The 13,231-nt window shown below is 43.2% G+C and overlaps 1 long non-coding RNA gene across 1 annotated transcript in view; it reads right to left on the reverse strand.

Moving 5' to 3' along the window:
- Positions 1 to 476: 476 nt before the first annotated feature.
- The window catches only part of LOC137621145 (uncharacterized), a 44,247-nt gene continuing 31,492 nt past the window's right edge, over positions 477 to 13,231 (reverse strand). The window contains exons 2-3 of the long non-coding RNA XR_011040133.1: positions 7,029 to 7,124; positions 477 to 744 (exon numbers count right to left, since the gene is read on the reverse strand). This is a non-coding gene — a long non-coding RNA (uncharacterized lncRNA). The remainder of the gene's footprint in view (positions 745 to 7,028; positions 7,125 to 13,231) is intronic.

Raw genomic sequence — 13,231 nt, forward strand, 5'->3', positions numbered from 1 at the left:
AGATACCCAACATAGCAATAGATTCCAAATTTTAAAACTTTCATTTTTGGCTGGCAAGAGTTTAAAATAATGAAATTGAGATTTTCAATGTTTAAAATAAAAGTTATACAATTTAATATTAAATATAAAAGCCTAAAGGATGACTGCATAAACACTAAATTACAGCCAACAGTTCAATGGCTGAGACATTTTGAATTTTAAATTAGAAAATATTGAAAACATTGCTCCCTAGATAGGGGGGGGGGGGCGTTAAACCTACAGTATGTATACTCTAGCAGCAAACTAATTAGTAAATACAGTACTAATATTTTTCAGGGTATTAGAAACTTATTTGTTTGCTTCCTAAGTGCACAAACAGTATTTCAGCAGTTTCTGTCTCAATTCAATCACAAACTGTTATAAGGTGGTTAAGATCTATACTTTTCAAATATGCATCCAAACTTACAAGCTCCCACTAGACATCCTAAAGACTGAAGATATTAAGGCTTTCAAGCATCAGACAAATTTTTCAAATCTTTGCATTTTCCATCAAGTAATCAATTAGTTTCAAATGGAACTAAAATAACTAAGTTAAGATCTTGCTAAAATATTTAAACAGCCGTTCAAGTTAGTTTGAATTATAGTTTCTTGGCCTTACTCTTCAGGATGCAAACATCAGTCTTCGTTAGAGGTCTGTGCTGTAACATCTGCAATGGCATTGCCTTCCATTTGAGATTCTAATCAGGAATTTACACTGGAGTAAATCTGAAAGAAAAATTAGAAATTATTTCCTCCCAGTTCCACTATTTTACACATGCCAATAACTTTACAAATTTCAAATGTACAGTTGAGCAAGATTTACCAAGCAATTAAATATTTCAATTTCACAATTTTGACTTCTTTACACATTAAAAACTACTACACTTTTCTACTTAACAGGTATATTAAAGAATAAACCTAGCAATTTGCTAAAATGGCTATTTACCCTAACATTCTCACCCAATAAAGAATTTAAATATATCTGCTAAAACTGGTAAAGAATATGGCCTTATAGGAACACTAGTCCCAATTACTCTATAACATTGTGCCAAAGATCCAGGTGTAGTTGCTAGATCAAATAAGCACTCATTTCAAAATTTCATGGCTGAATAGCACCTACATGCACATTTCCCATTCCTGGAATCTTAATTTATATAGAATTCTCAGAATAACTAGCTACTTATTAGTGGTTGGCTCTGTTAGCTCCTGTCACACCTTACAGTATTTATGCTAATTACTAGATTTTCAGATCTAAAATACTATCAGAAGTTTAAACAAACAATTGAATTAAAAACATGTAATATAACTTAAGCAGTGGCACAACTTATTCACACATCAAGAGATCACTTCATATCCCCTAGTCTTTGTAGATTGGGATCTTGAAACGGATTTTGAGCGAAGTGAAAAATCAATTTTTGGGGAGATAGCCATGTCGTCCTGAACTTCTTTGCCTCCGACCATGGCTTGAGGAGTGATCGTAGCAGAGTTGGTAGAAGTCTCGAGATCTCAGAGCGTTTGATGTGTATCTTCTCCAGACTCCCAATGCATCTTTTAGCCGTGTTCTGAGCACTGGGTCTGTCACTGAACCGAACTGGAGGGAGCCGAGCACCCGTTCCTGTTGTCTTGAAATCCGTTTGGATCCGAGAAGTATTGACAGACCTCGCTATTTCCTTCCTCCTCTTAAGCGGAATGGAAAGACTGTGACTGGATGTCTCAATGTATGCCTAGACATTGGAACTTCTGAGCTGGAGAAGTAGATGTTCAAGGAATTGGATCACTTTCTCGGAAGCTTGCAGGCATTCCTCTTCTGATGCTGCCCACACCAGCCAATCGTCCAGGTAAGCCATCACCTAGACGCCTTGTAGACGTAGTCGAAAGATTGTCTCTGCAAGCTTCTTGAAGATCCTTGGGGCTATGTTTAGCCCGAAGGGCATGGCTCTGAAGACGTACTGTCTTCTTTGAAGCCTGAATCTCACATAGGTGGTGGTCTGGCGATTCATTGGAATGTGCCAGTAGGTGTCCGCCAGGTCTATCGAGACTGTATGCCTTTTGAGGCAATAGGGCTCTATGTGCTGAAGGGTCAGCATCTTTAACTTCTTGTTCATGCTGAAGTTGTTGAGAGGGGAAAAGTCCAGAATGACTGAGTTTGTTGGAGTCCTTCTTGGGAACACAGAACAGGCTTCCTTGGAACCTGATGGACTTTGCCCTCTTTATCACCTTTTTGTTCAAGAGTTCTTTGACGTATTCTTCCAGAACAGGGGTGGAATGTTTGAAGAATCTGGAGAAACCTGGTGGTGGTGTCCTCCAGCTCCAGCCTAGTCCGTTCTTGATTCTGTGAGCCCAGGGATCGAAGGTCTAACGATCCCGGAAGAGGCAGTCTTCCTCCTACTGGAAGCAATATATTGCTTCTGGTTTCTGGAGGGCTTGCCTCTTCGACCGCTTGCTCTCCTGCCTCCATTCCCTCTGGAGGGACGTCTAGAGGAGTCTCTTCCGGAGCCTCTACCTTTGGCACGGAAGGTAGTAGTCTGCCTCTCGTATGCAGGCGTGAAGGATGGTAACAGTCGCCAACGGCTGGGGTACCAGTTGGAAGGTTTGTTGGGGCTGTGCCACCAACTGGGGAGCTGCAGCCACGGGAAGCTGATGTTCAGCTTGTCGAGGCTGTGACCTTTGTCTCTTGGACTACAACTTCGGTTGGGAGGCCTTCATCCGACATGCCCCACTTTTGGAGAAGGTTCCTGTTCTCCGTGGCGGCCTGTCGACGATTTCCTTGACAAAGTCATTGGGGAAGAGATCTTTTCCCCAAATGTTGGAGGAAATCTGCTTCCTCGGTGCGTGTTTGACCGCGGCCGATACAAACGCGAACTCTCTGCAGACCCTCCGTGCTCTGACGAAGCTATAGAAGTCCTTTGTCAGGGTCGCCAGGTGTGTCTTGGCTAGGACCATGAATGCACCTGGGGTCCTATGTTCCCCAGCCATTGTCTCCATGATCACTGAGGGAGAGAGGCAGCCAGCCTCTCTTTTGTATGCTGCTCCCGACGAAGGAGATTCCGATAGCTTGGGGAGGTTCTCACTGAACTGACATCCAGCAATGTCTGCCTCCCACTTTCCCAGAGAAAGTTATCTGGACGTCTTTCCAGTTCTTGTAGTCGGGGGTAAGGCGAGGGAGAGGGGCCTACATTCCTCCATGTAGGGCAAGGTTTCCCTTCCTCCACCGCCTTAAGCACTGCCAGGAGGGACTTCTCCGGAAGGGGAAGACCATGGTACTTGGGGCAAGAAAGGACGGGTGTTTCCTGCTAAGGGCTGGCACCTTAAATTTGGTGTAGCCCTTATCCTTCAAGCAACAAGCTAGCAGAGATTGAGCCTTTGCATGGTCAAACACTACCTCCTTCGGCTATTTTTTCCTCCTTGGAAACTGGTTCTGACTTGAGACTTACAAAGCAGTCCGGATACGCCTCGAAGCTAGGCCAGAATTCCACCTCTTCAAGGGGGACGGCGACTAGCTTGTCCGAGATCATGATCCTACCGCTGGTGATGGACATTTACTCAGCATGCTTCCACGGGTTGGTCACAGAGCAGGTAGGAAGATCCTTGACATTAAGCCTTATCTGAGGCTCACGTTGCTTTGTCAAGTGAAGGATTTCCTTCTTGAAATCATCGTCCCTCTTGCAGAGCCTCTCCTCGAGGATCGCCATCATGGCTTGGAAGTTGTCCATGGAATCGTCCGGTCTCGTGGACATGGGAGTGGACGACGTAGAGGGGATTGGTTCCGAGATGACTACAGAGGCTACGGAGCTCGCAGTGACGTTCTCTTCGGAGTCGGGAGCCGCCGTAGGCTCCTCTTCGTGACTCTCTGCCATAAGGGTCCTCTCGGTGGTGTCTGAAACCTCCGACATCCTGTTGTCATCTAGATGGATGTCCTGAATTGCATACGATATGTCGGGATCAGCCGTCAGCTGGACGCATGGGATTTCGTGTCTTGGGATGACAGCATCTGCAGATGCCTTAGGGAAGAGCATAGCCCTATCTTCTCATTGGGAAGGTAAGGCCCCGTGGTGTTCTTTTAGAAACCACGCACCAACTTGCGCAGTTTCTCCCGGGGCAGTTTCTCCCGGGCGATGTCCCTCGACACCATTAGCAGGTCCTTGCACGTAGTGCATACTTGTGGGTCCCAGTACCTGAGACCCGTGTGACAGAACAGCTGGCGTGGGTTCGGCACGCCAGATGGCCGTAGCAATCCCAGCGCCGAATACTGCAGAGGGCTCTCTCACGCCGGATGTACTCCTCCTGTAAAGAAAGGAAAGGTACACGAGTATGCGAGAGAGTATTACGAGCAATCTTAGATTAATCTTAATGTAATCTTAATTATAACCTAAGATTCCTTTCCAAGTGTAAGCTTAGGATAGGTAAGCTGGAAATGAAATAGGAAAGACTTGTGAATCCCGCACAGCCAATTGCCGCGACCCTTCTCCATTACTAATTCTAGAGCTACCATCAAGGTAGGCCCGAAGGAGGAATCTAGCCAGTAGGGTTAGAGTAGTGTAAGCAGCACTTCCTCCAAGGGATCAGTAGTGGGGAAAGGGGGAGAGCCAATGATCAATCAGCATAAAGAAAAGGGGAGGATAATCCCCATTCAAGTAGGTCCCGGCAAGGGACTGCGCATGGATGCATAGAGTATGCTAGAAATGTATCTATTGCATAACTATACACCATAGTTTTCTGTCTAAGGTATGTACTATACCACAGATGTATTGGCTACTATATACAGCCATACAACAGACTACCGGTGCACTGACGGCAGGGCTAGTGCAAGAGAATTGTCCATTATCACAATACTGTAATGTATGTGGAGACTGCGGCCCGCCGGACTGCCAGAGGGCCACCGGCGGACCGCCGCCGGAGGGTAACCCGCCCCAGCCATCATTCTATGTGGCTGGGTAATAGGAGAAAACCCTATGCATTGTCGGCGGCTTGCCGACTCGCCGGGGACCACTGGCGGCCGGCAGGCAACCGGTTGAAGGTACACCTACCCTGTCATTCTATGTGACTGGGAGGAGACTTAGGCTACACTGCCGGCTGTGTGTGTGTGACAGTGGGCCAGCACTAGTTTGGAGAGAGAGAGAGAGAGAGAGAGAGAGAGAGAGAGAGAGAGAGAGAGAGAGAGAGAGAGAGAGAGAGAGAGAGAGAGCAGTGAAGGAAGGGGAGGGAAGGGCAGCAGCTCACTACCCTAACCTCGCCTTCCTCAAGGAGAGCTCAAATGGAAGGAAGAACATACGTAATCAGGCTTCCTTCCAGCTGCAGCTTTGCCGTCTGTCGGCTAGGGCTGCGGGTGGCGATCCAAGGGAGGACCAACGAACACTAAGATAGCATGGAGGTCTCCCACCGGCAGCTAGACCTGCCGCCATGCTATCCCAGAGCAGTATAATGCAGGGGAAGCTGAACGGCTTGGCGCAGCAGGCTAAAGACCAGGCCGACCCCACAACCCACCGGCGGACAGTGTGTGATGGCTAGGTCATCACCAAAGGACAGAGGGGGAGGGGAAAGGGTCCGTGTAGGGGTTGGTGTAAGCCTTCCCCAGCACCCTAGTAGGGGACTGTTTCGGTACCGGCACCATCCCAGGTATAGGGAGAGAGTCTCCAGCCTAGGGTGGGTTAGTACAGTAAAGGACCGGCATTGTCAGGCCGTCCCAGACTATAAAGAAACAATCCCTAAGCCTGCCTAACCTATGCTAGGGAAGATATCTCCCAGCCCTGAGTAGGGAAGCGCAGGACAAGTCGCTAGGCCACAGGGAGGAAAGGTCTCGTAACCCTTCCAGGTGCGGTCTCGGGTGGGGGGGCAGAGGCACCCCCCCGGCCATCCAGCAGGGACCAACAAGAGTGGTCATTCACCTTTGGGGTAGCTTGGGGCATACGACAAGTACTCAAGAGGTTCTGACCCGAACTCAAAGCTCATGCACTATGGCTCTGGGATGGGGAAGAAAATCCTAACCTTACCAGAATCACAAATCAGGGCAAGGAGGGCTAGGATGTAGCCTAGGCTATCTGAGAGGGAGGAGAGATTACCTTGTGTATAAAGGTAATCTGGGAGTTGCAAAAGTATACTAAAGCCCCTAGGCTAGCATGCCTAGCATCATAAAGTAGGCTACCTACATACCCGAAATTAAAGAATACTATCGGCATAATATAACTAATTCCTAGCAATGAATACTAAATAAATAATACCGACAATTACTTGAGAAACCCGACAATTACTTGAGAAACCGGGACAGTCTTTCTGGCCAACTAAAAGCATGCGATGTGAATGACAGCATCAGCAACGCCTCCGGTTAGGCAATAGCTCCGCCACAAAACTATATATTTCGATAGAAAAAAAAAATTACTTTACGGCCAGAGCTAATTTAAACAGTATAAGAATTGAATACTCAACTTCCCAGAGACAGAAGAGGCTGAAGATTGCGACATGGCTGCAGTAAATAGCGAAACTGGGAAAAACACCTGGTCAAAGACGCTACAACGAAAGGAGTTGGCGGGCGGTGATGACGTCAGCAAGATGGCTGATGCATATGACGTCATCAGAGTACCCATAACAGTAACTGAGGAGAAGAACTTTGTAACTGCTCCTCCCATATCTTGTAACTGCTCCTCCCATATCTTGCCACTAATCCCCCCTCGAAGCGTAAACGCTATGTGGGGTGCAGATAGCTATGTGGCTTGTCAAGAATACGTCCCGTTATTATGAGATATCCTGAAGGACAACCTTAGGGTACTGGTGCCAGAAGTTAGAATTCTGGAAACCAAGTTTAATTCTCTGGTTACATCCACTGTAGTCATGTATACCCTTAGAAAGCTATTACAGGAACCTTCCATCAGGACGACATGGCCCGAGCCCAAAAAAGCCATTTATAGATCATAATTATGCTAAAGGTGAATAAACAGTATTAAAATTTAGTTTGTACAATAAAACTCCCCATAAAGTTATTTCAACCAATTACAGTTAAGACTAAAAGTACTTACTCTAGGCTTTGATTCAGTGCATTCTGATACATGGAACAGTTCTTCTAAACTGAGTCTAAGGAATAAAGATTAGATGAAACCTCCAGTCTCCCATGTCTGAAATTAAAATTTCAAGCTATTAATCAGCTTTAACATTCAGTGCAACAAATAGTTACATTAACGATTCAATAGGAATAATTCATTAATTGGTCTAAAATCTAGTGCTTGGGCCCTTCGAGGTAATTAAATGCCCAAGTGTAACAGACTAAGGTAGAAGTTACAAAAAAAAACTGGGAACAGGTCAAGTACAGTAGAGGGAATAGAATTGGGATAAAGTTAATTTAGGAACAAACATGCAAGGTCAAATGAAATGGGCAAATGTAAGAAAATTGCCTTCATTGAATGATACCAGTTTTATGAAACATTAGGGTACTTTGAATTCAAATTGTGTGTAATATTTGCAAACTTCGCAAATACTGTAGATTATTGAACTAGCAAAATTTTTACCCTCATGGCATATTCTATAATTATGGACATCCTATGGTTACTTATTTTAACTAGCATAAATTATACTGTACTTAATTCTTTGAGAAGCTAAAAATCTACGTTTAGTTTAATTCTTGTTGTAACCAAAACTTCTTAGATAAAACATTATGTAACCAAAACTTCTTTGATAAAACATTATGTACAGTGTGTTGCTGAAAATATTCAAAGTAATATTTTTTCTAACTATATAAATCAGTCCTTTAATTAGGGAGAAATTTCACCGTTTGAAGTTCCTTTAGAACCTATAATTGGATTGTTAATTTTCCTTTAAAGTGACTACTGCTTGAGCAGTACAGGAGCTAAGGCCCCAGTGACCTCTTGCTAGACTTTCATAGGGATTTAAGTTAGGGCCTAGCCTGTATATGGGCGCACATACTGTACGGTCAAAAGTACTTTCCCCAAAGGGGGAATTTAAGACTGCTGTTCAGATTACTTCTATAAATCCCACTATCGGCCCCTCATTAAAGGAGAGATTGAGAGTAGATTAAAATTTGGAGCGCTGTACTTTCAACTAGCCACAGTATCATGTCCAATCCAGCATTAACTATTTAACTGCCACTTTGTCCTAGAGAAAGGACAAAAATTGAGAAGACGCAGCCAATTTATTTTCATTTAAGGGGCTCTTGAGTATTCTACCATGGATAAAAGTCCATGAAGGAGTGTCTTCTTACTGGCCTTAAAGCATTTGGCCCACTAATAGGTTTCCCCTGAAAGCTAACGAGGGACCCAATAAACTGCACAGCCTCCTAGTTAGTACCTAAAACTTATAGCATGCTTTCAGAGTCTGGCAGTCAGTAAATGGGGTTCTTCGACACCTTTCCTGGTATTGACTGCTTTAAAAAATAAAAGCCAAAGAGTTCACATCTTTGTGCATCTCTCTGGTGTGGTTTGCCAGCATGTATGCATTCCAGATGCACTCTCCTGCACAAGTCAGCTACCCCCATGTATGAGGACAACCTTCTGCTCCAAGGTAATGTCACATCACCACCAGATCTTAATTGCTTCCCAGGAAGCAAATGCCCAATCAACATCAACCCTACCCCAAAACAAAACTGACCTTACTGACATTCACTTTTGTTATTGCATCATTTCCCAATTACCCATGAATTTGTACTTCTTTACAACTGTACTGGAAGCTACAAGCAGCTCTATGACTGACCCTTGTGCTATATAGAGCAAAAATACTAGTTACTGTAGTTCTACATCGCCCTACTTACCAGATTCCAAGACAGCCAACAGTGTCACCACCTGCAAACCAATAGGAGGAGCCTCTTCATAATGAGAGACTAAGGCCCTTCAAGCATTATCTGCATACTTCCTCAGGTAGCAAGAAGTCCTGCCTTATTGTTGCAGGACCACTTACCTGGATAGCATTGTCATACCTTGCAAGGGCAACACCACTGCTTCATCTATCAAACAGCACTTCACCTACAAGGGGAATGTTCCCGTGCTTAAGTACAGATGAAGACCAGTTCAATAGCAAAGAATTTGCAGACTTCAGAGCATTGTGGTTGTACACCATATTATTTGATCATCACATTACCCACAGTCTAATGGAAATGTCAAGGCTGTTAAGCCCCTTCAGGAAACACTGACCAAAGCCTTAGATCTGGCCTCCTCAGGTTACGAAACTCTTAACCACTGGTCTCTCTCTTACCCAGGCACTGTATGGTAACCACCTCTACATTCATGTGCCCATCTATCTTGTCTTCAGCATGTCTTCAATATGATGTTTAAGGCAGACTAGTAGCCTTCGATAGGCACGACAGCTCTTTGCGAAGAAAGATCTGTGAGAAATATCCCTTCCAAGACCCCAATGGCAGATGGCCCACTTCACGTGGTAGACAGCAGTAGAGCAATCTCATTAAGACATCTTGTCCAGTGCCTCACGTAAAGGCTTTTGCTCCGAGATGCTGCTGGAGACTCTCCACCCGTAAATAGCACAAGACTCCATTGCCTGGTGGCACCTCTGCTAGTGCAGCCAATAGAAGCATGGGCCACTAGGGTAGTTCTCTAGGTACCTCTACCTGAAGAGCAATAAGATTATACTTCTGTATTAGGCCACCAGGGGAGCCACCATGGTCATTCAGTCCTGGCACAATCAACACCGTTAATTACCATCCAGATCAACAAACTTTGGCTTCGGTAAATATTGTGCTCAAATTTGACCTTTATTTCCACTGTACTGTAAATAAGCCGTTCTCCTGTTATACCCCCTTTCCTTACTGACAGGTGGGAACCTGGGACTTCGGATGGGAGAAAATGGGAAAAAGTGATTAACACCGAGTCGGAGGCCACAGCACCCAACACCCCACCTAACCTAAGAGCTCCTCCCCAGACTCCTTTTCCCAGGTCACAAACCAAGCCAGGGAGGCAAGCCCCCAGACCCCCTTCCCAGGTCACAAACCTAGCCAGGGAGGAAAGCCCCCCAGACTCCCCTTCCCAGGTCACAAACTAACCCAGGTCACAGATCTAGCTGGTGTAAGGGATGTTCCTTTATATAAAGTAACCATAACTGCACTGTCTTCAATCTTTTTTTTTCAATTTTTACTAAAAGATAACCGAATTGCACTAAGACACTAAAATTATGGCTAACACAAAGCCTTTCCTAAAAGCTAACTCTGAATCTCACTTGGGACACTAAACCAAGAGAATACAATTAGCTTAAATTGTTCACTAAGCTAGGTGTACTGTAATACTTGTGGAAACTTTCCTAAATCATCCATATAACCATAACGGCAGTCATTACACTTTGTTACGTTTATTCCATAACTCAAACTAACAGCTACAAAGAAACTGATTAAGTCCTAAGAAAACTTGGCATGTTGCAGAACAGCTACGTCACACTACAGCCTAAAAACACGCCTGAATATGGCACACTTCACCATATTTTAGAGGAATGTAGGAGCAGGTACGTACAAATGAATGAACAGGAGTAATTCCGTTGGTAAAATTAAAGTGGGACGGCTAGGGTGCAGTAATTTTTAAGTTATTGCGCAACAAAGCATGTACAAACAGGAGCAGATGTGTCTGTAAAATTCAAATGTAAGTGAAATTAATCTTTCAGGGGAATAGGATCCCCATATTGTGAATGTTTGTCTATTATGCATCCCAGAGAATTTTAAGAAAAGGATACTTTTACCATTGATTTGCCTGTAAATTTTTCCCACCCAAAACCACAGGTTACCACTGGGTGGCCCACAATGCAATAGGAATCTTCCCTACCATTATCCCTATATTAAGGAGTAGGTTGCCTGATGCTTAAAAGTATATGATCCAAGCATTAACAATTATTACTGTGCTACAGATCTTTACTTTTACATTAACTGGCATTTTCCTTCAACCACTCTTACCTACCTCCCTCCATTTTCTCCATGCTGCTTTTATCCTATTCTCAACTTAAGCCTCACATCCTCCCTCTTGATTTACAGTAGATCCAAGCATCTAAATAGTTCTACTAGCTTTATAACTGCAGCTTCTTTTGTATTAGGCTATCTTGACCCTTCCTTACTGTTAACATTGCTTCAGACTTTTCCACATTCACCCTTAAAGTCTCTTGACACTACCACATTAACACTGGTCTTTTACTGTTCTATAGATCTTTACTTTTACCTTTATAAGCATTTTCCTATCACATACCACTCCTACCTCCCACTTCTCCCATGCTGCTGTTATCCTATTAACTTTCAGATTCTCATCCTCCCTCCTGATTTACAGTAGATCCTGAGTATCTAAATTCTACCAGTTTTATAATTGCTCCAACTTTAATGTGTAGCTATCTTTCCTATCTTCCTTACTACTAACCATGGCTTCAGTCTTGTCCACATTAATCCTCTACAACTCTTCCTAAGTATCTAGCCACTACCACCCTTTTCTAAATTTTCGATTTTCTGCAGCAATGGCCAAATACACTTAACACATTTAAGATTAAATAAAACATCTTAAGTGACCTGATGTAATGAAAAACTTCAAAGGTTTCTCAAACAGCTATTCTTAGTTTTGTAAATCTACCATCCTAACCAAATAATCTGGGATTTTCCTCTTCAAGCCCCAAACCATCACTTTGTAATTGATCAAAAGCCTTGTGTAATCTACAACAGCATAGAAGCTTCATTTCCCTCTAATTCTTTTCCTGCAACTGCCTTACTATAAAGATGGCATCTGCTGTCTCTCCCCCTCATGAATCCATACTGTTATTTCCCATCTTTACAATCTCATGAAGTACCCTCAACACAATGCTCTTTATATAATTCAACCGAGTTACTGCATTCCATGATGCAAACTTTCTGCTTATCAATACCATTACTCTCTTCTCCCTAGACATTTCCTGTTCCCATATTGCTCTTGATAAATCAAACATCCATTCTTCCCCCTGCCACTAGTATTGTCTTCAATTTTAAACTGATGGGCCTGGTGCTTTACCATTATTCTACTCTATGTCTGCTTCACTTCGGTACTCTACATCTCACCTCATTCAGTATTCTATAGTTGCTCATAATATTAGACATCTCTTCCTTATGTCATACCTATGCAACCTATTTCTATCTGTCCCTGATCACTACGTTGCCTCAAATCCAGTGCCTTTCCCTCAAGTGTAAGGTCTTCGATATCCTCCTAGCCTTTCATTAAACTTCTACTGCTCCTCCAATAGCTTTATCTACTTTCCTAAAAAACTTACCTCTTCTCTTATCCGTTCTTCTGCTCACTGTGTCCTAGTTTCCAGTCCTTCAATGCCTTTGATGTTTTTAGAACAGACTCTTGTACCGCTGTTCCACCACCACTTCAAACGAGACAAACTGGGGTTCTTCCCACTAATTCCTCCATTTCCCCTACACATTTCTTACAAACCAAACCAAATATTTTCCACCCTGTTACCCTATCCAATCAAGTTCTACCTTTCTATTAGTCTCAATCGTCCTAAATTGCTCATTTTCTTTTAAGGTCCCAAACCTTAATTCTAGATCTCCTTACTCCTTTTGGGTTTTCTACCTCATTTCAAAGTATTACTACAAATCTATTTTGCTTAACACAAGCTTCCCAAGGATACATAACGCATTTCTCAACTATTTACCTATGTGCAACGGATATAAAGGTAACCAAAGGAAACTAGTTTCTAAATAAAACCACATTCCTTTATTAGATCAGTTTTTTCTGCGTTTTACTATAACAATACCCTGAGTAATAGCAAAGATACTAAATTGGAGCTTTGTTTACCAAGACTTGTGGACTAACATTTTCCATCTAATTTTTTATAGAGTTCATAGCAGTGTTCACTGTACTACAAATACCTCCTTTACTCAGCTAAGTAAATTATTTATTGATTTTAGCACTGCTAACTGCTTGCTTACTATTGATGACCATCACGTTGCTCCGATGTTCAAGCAAGCCGAAGAAGTTTGCTATATGCATCAGCCCCATCTGCTTTATTTTAGTTTTGATTATCAATTCTACAAACTACTAAGAGGACAAGTGGTAGCTTTTCACTACATTTTGTTTGAACTTTGACTGCCATTTCCATATTAGACCAAATATATCAAACCTGTTTCTACCTAACCTCTTGAAAGAAAGTGCTATAATTATACTGCATATTCCAATACTAGAAAAAAAACTTAAATGTTAGGCCCTTTGTTTGAACAAGTATCTTGTGACAGAAGCACCACCTACCAGTTTTATTCCTG

This window comes from Palaemon carinicauda, chromosome 27 (genome assembly GCF_036898095.1).
Source record: "Palaemon carinicauda isolate YSFRI2023 chromosome 27, ASM3689809v2, whole genome shotgun sequence".
In the NCBI taxonomy this organism is placed as follows: domain Eukaryota; kingdom Metazoa; phylum Arthropoda; class Malacostraca; order Decapoda; family Palaemonidae; genus Palaemon; species Palaemon carinicauda.